The sequence below is a fragment of the Helianthus annuus genome, chromosome 10, assembly GCF_002127325.2.
Source record: "Helianthus annuus cultivar XRQ/B chromosome 10, HanXRQr2.0-SUNRISE, whole genome shotgun sequence".
Taxonomy (NCBI): domain Eukaryota; kingdom Viridiplantae; phylum Streptophyta; class Magnoliopsida; order Asterales; family Asteraceae; genus Helianthus; species Helianthus annuus.
The window spans coordinates 65,285,739-65,291,110 of record NC_035442.2 but is presented as its reverse complement, the minus strand read 5'-3'; the positions used below and the strand labels follow the sequence as shown (position 1 = coordinate 65,291,110).

The 5,372-nt window shown below is 41.0% G+C and overlaps 1 long non-coding RNA gene across 1 annotated transcript; it reads left to right on the top strand.

Moving 5' to 3' along the window:
• Window positions 1-3,306: 3,306 nt before the first annotated feature.
• LOC110882336 lies at window positions 3,307-4,337 on the top strand. The gene is made up of 2 exons (XR_002560066.2): window positions 3,307-3,942; window positions 4,013-4,337. It is a non-coding gene; the product is annotated as an uncharacterized LOC110882336 (long non-coding RNA).
• Window positions 4,338-5,372: the final 1,035 nt, after the last annotated feature.

Here is a 5,372-nt window from a genome sequence, read left to right as displayed (position 1 = left end):
TTCAGGTTTTGAGAGCAAAGACTGCAGCTCCCAATTCGAGATCATGAGTTGTATAGTTCTTTTCGTGAACTTTCAATTGTCTTGACGTATATGCTATGTCTTTACCTCAACGTATAAGAACATAATCAAGGCCTAGATTCGGCGCATCACAAAAGACAATGAAATCATCGATTCGAAATAGGGAATATCGATTCTTGATGGTAAGCTTATCAAGCTCACGATAATAGATACCCATTTGAAAAGATCCATCTTTATTTTTCACAAAGAGAACAGGAGCTCCCCAAGGTGAGAAAGCTCGGACGGATGAATCCTTTTCTTAAATAACAGTGGGTTTTTTTTTTAAAGAAACGAGCGTTTAAGGTTCTAGGGAAGATCACAAGTGATCATGGGAATGACAGAATCACACGAGTAGTTTGTCTTCGTATTGACATCACAAAGTTGCATCAAACATTCATACAATTGCAGTAGTTTAAAATAAAACCACAAATTTTATTTATATAACAACCGCATTGTCTTTAAATGTTAAAAGATAACAACCATAGGGATTATAAAATACTAATTGTTCATTGCCGCATCATCGATTGCCTCATTGATGTTAAACACTCGCCCACGAGCGGGATTTACATTCGTGTTTGCGTTGACATTCGGATTGACATTCGCATTCGCATTCGCGTTTACCAATCTCGGGCAATGGTTGCGAAAATGACCCATTTCTCCGCAATTGAAACACGAACCAGGTGGGAGTCTTGCAGCATTCCCTTGAGCTTGTGCTGGGACCTAGGCAGCTTGATTTTGACCAAAACGACAAATGTTGGCCAAATGCCCAAATCTACCACACGTAACACACTGTTTACAGGCTTGCTGGGCAACATGGTGACTATTACATCGAGTACAGTGAGGTGCGGTACCAGCATATGCTTTCTTCGCAGGAGGTTGAGTCGGTGGGTTCTGAGGGTTCTGAGCAGTTTGATTGGTGACAACAAAGTTTTGGGAAGCCTTGCGCTTCCTTGACTTCATTGAAGCCTCATCCTGCTTCTCACCCTTACCCTTGTCAGAATTGGTTGACTTCTTTTTATCACCCTTGTGGGTGAGTTTACCCTTCCTGACTTGAGATTCAGTCAGGGTAGCAGACAACTCGATCGCTTGACAAACGGTAGTAGGATTTACGCCAGTCAGGATGTCCTGAATGGAGTCGGGTAAACCATCGATATACCTCTCGATTGCCTTATCCAACGGGGTAACCATCGTGGGACGCAACAAACTAAGCTCCTCAAATCGATCCGTATAAGCACGGTGTTCTCCCCCGACTTGTTTCAAGTCGTCAAATTCTCGTTCCAACACTCGAATCTCGTGTCGGGGACAGAACTCTCTCATTATGAGAGCTCGGAGCTCATCCCAAGTCTGTGCTAGTGCCACTTCGGCACCCCTATCACGCATCACTCCGTTCCACCATGTAAGAGCTCGCTTCTCAAATACGCTTGAAGCAAACTCAACTTTGCGCGCATTCGGACACTGCACATGTCTGAATGTGCTCTCAATACTCTCAAACCATTGCAGGAGCGCGGTTGCTCCTTGTGACCCAGAAAACTTAAGCGGCTTCGCAGAATTGAAATTCTTGAAATTACACTAAGCATTATTGTTGTTATTATTGTTGTTGTTGTATAACTCGTGGATTTGGGTCACAATGCCTGGAAGCACAGCAGCCATTTGTTGAGAGACAAGGGTTGCGACTTCCTCAGCAGTATAAGTTCGAGCATCGGTTTGAGTATTGCGTCGTGGAGGCATTGTCTAAAAAGGAAACATGGGAAACGAATGAGGTTGACAGTTGGGAAAACAAAAGAGGCATTGAAAATATTGACACAACACAAGGAAGACGATCATTTGTTCGTTACCTCGAACAAACAAACGACACGCAGTGACCAATCAAAGTAAATGGGTCAGTATAATGTATCGCGAAGACATGCTCGCCTATAAGTGAACACTCACCCCAAGAGTTCCCAGGTAAGAGTGACTGGTCCGATAATGCGGATTTGTACGAACACTCTAGCCTTAGAGAAAAAACTCAGGGTACAGGCATTCACTCTTCCAGTTTGCACGTGTTCACATTATTTAGACCCAAACATTGACGAGATTTAAAAAAATTCAGAAGCCACTGAAGCCAAAATGGATCAAACCGGAAGGGTTCAAAACCATATAACAAAGGGTTCAAAACCTAGTAATCAATCATCCAAGGATAGATGATTAATTTTCGAAGCGGATTCGTTATTGTGTTCTCGTTGTGGTTATCACCTAAGGATAGGTGATAGTATTGTTTTAAAAATTCTAAACACAAGTAAACTTGTGTTAGGGTCCTAAAGTTATAATCTAGGTCAAAGCAATGCTAATAACCTAATTCCCTATAACCATTGGCTCTGATACCAACTTTTCTGTCACACCCCGACCACGTTAAAACAACAAACCGTGGCGGAAACGTCGGGGAGTGTTGCAACAGAATTATTGTTTCACAACCATGGTAACCAAATGTTTTGTTTTATTGAATTATTATGTAATGTACATTGTCTTTAAATCAAAACAAACAAACTACATATTGTCTATAACTGTTTTTAAATCACTAAGGCCTCGTCCAGGTCCTATGTGACACAAGCTTCCTAGCAAGCAACATCAAGCAATAACACCTGAAACATATGTAAAAAGTAAAGTCAGCAACGAAATGCTGGCGAGTACATAGGTTTTATGGGAGTATTGGATTCATGTGTGACAACCGGTAATTTACGCCCTTAATTACATGATTAATAGGCGATTAACGCAATAATAAATAGTGTTTACGACGCTAATTAACTTAGTTAGGCCCTTGGAGTGCCCAGGAACGTTTGTTTAGCTATACAGTGCGCGTGTGGTGATTTACTGAAAATCTGCTGAATATTACGCGACAACGAACTGATACCGTGCAAAATACAGACGACACCGACAAATATGGATGTTACACGAATATTTTATGCTCATGGAGTTTGGGTCGCGAAATGGAGTTTGAGTCGCGAAATCGGGTCTCGTAAAAATTACGGGCCGCTTACACATAAGATGGGCTTGTGGGCCCTGGGCCCAAGCCCAAAACCCACAAGCCTAAACCTGCACAATAAATTAGATATATGAGATCTCTAAAAATCCCTACAAATCCAAGCAAAATATTTACCCAATCTTGCAAAATCTTATTAAATCTGTGCAAGAGATTTGCTAAATCTCAATAAGATCTCCTATCTTTCTCTATATAACTAAACAATACACACATAAATAACACTCATCTCAATATTTGTTGGTCATTTGTGAAACCCAACCCAATTAAAATCCCAGCCGACACCCCCTTTCTTTTTCCTCCCATCTCACTTTCTACTCTATTTTAACCAAAATCAAAACACTCACACAAATTAACACAGAGAAATTCCTTTCTTCCTAAACAAAACTCAACAACAAACACACTCACACTTGATAAGCTCTCACCTCTCCCTCTCATCTACATATGACCCGACACCGGCGACCAGAACAAATCCGACGACGGTGGTCTTCTCCGACGAACAACGCACCCCCTTCTCTCCTCCCCGCTGATGTGTAACCAGGAACGACAACAACCACCACCACCGTCTGGTGGTGGTGCGACGGTGTAACGAAGAGGAGAGAGAAACGAGAGAGAGATCGAGACGAAAGAGAGAGAGCGCCGGAGAAGGAGCAGCACCGCCGTGAGCGGCGGTGGCAGTGGCGTGCGGCGGTGCGACCAAGGAAAGAACGAGAGAGAGAGAGAACCGGTGGTCCTTGTTGTTATCCAACGGATTTCGCTGTTTTTCCGGCGGTCCGTGCCTCGATCCAGTGGTTCCTCTTGGTCCGACAAGTCTCACGGCTTCGCAGTGGTTCGAGTCCGGTCAGAGTCGGCCTAGAAGAGTTCATGTTCAGGTCAGTTTGTTTCGGCTCAAGGTTCAGTCACGAGATGGTTCAGATTTTTCTTTCTGGTGATGCTCATCAGGTTGGTTGCTTGGGGTTCCATGGAAGCTTCGGTTCGGGTTTCGTGTTCGGGTTCGGGTCAAACCCGGTTGACTCGGTCAACACCCGAGTCAACTCGGGTCAACAGCTGGGTCAAACAGTCAACAACAGTCAACGGTTCGGATCAACAGCTCGGTCAACATAAGTTAACGGCGGTTCGCGATTCATGATCCGGGAAGACTCGGTCAAACTGAGTCCACTCGACTCGGTCAACTCAGTTGACTCGTTCAACTCAGTCGAACGTATCGACACGCGAAGACTTGGTAAATATTAGTGGCACATTTATGTTGTTATTTTCATAGGATTAATATTACGTGAAAAACGAGCTCTAATCGATTATATATAGTCCACATCTCGAAATATTCGACAAGATTTACATAAATATTGATTACGTGTTTGAATATTGATTGATTTTGAAAAATAACGACAACTTGTGTTGTCGGGGCGTCCAAAAACAGAGGAAACTCTGCCCGTTTTTCGAGAAAACCCGTAAAATAAAACGAGTTTTATTATAAAAACGTGCTTTTCTTGTAAAACGACAACTATTGTATTAAAGCGACTTTTACGAGATACAAATATAAAGTTTCCTTCGACAACGACTTACAACTTACGAGAACAACGATATGGAAATTATTTCAACAACAAGAATAAATATAGTTATTATTATATTTATTTCAAACGAACTCGAATCCTTTTATAAATAAATATAGTTATATATTTATTTTCCAATACAAGTCGACGAATCTTTTACAAAATAAATATAGTTCACATATTTATTTCGAATATCAAATGACATGATTTCATTTTGTAAAAATAAATATAAAGTTTTTATATTTATTCCAAATATCAAACAAGACTGATTCGCTTTTATAAAAATAAATATAGTATATATTTACTTTAAACATGCAACGACTCGATGAAGTTTTCATAAAATAAATATAACTTATATATTTATTTCGAACGCCTAAAACGGCATATACATTCGACATATAGTAAAAGAAACTTAGCAAGTTTAACTTCTTCGTTTCTTTTAAGTTATCAACACGCCGTCGAATCGTTCGATTAACGATTCGGTAGAGCTCGGAAACACGTAGGGTAGTTAGCGCAATTATTTAGAAACTTATTAGATATTCCGTGTTAGGAATATTGTAGGATGCACGCTAGCGAGTCTCATATTGGAAGCGACATCACGAAGTCGTAATTAGCTAGCTTTGCACAGGAATATTCAGGCTAGTTCATAACCCCCACTTTTTACTGTTTTACATTTTTGTAAATGTTTTCGGGGTGGAAAGACATGCACGATTTTCAGAAACATACAAAGTTTTGAACAAACGCAAAACTCG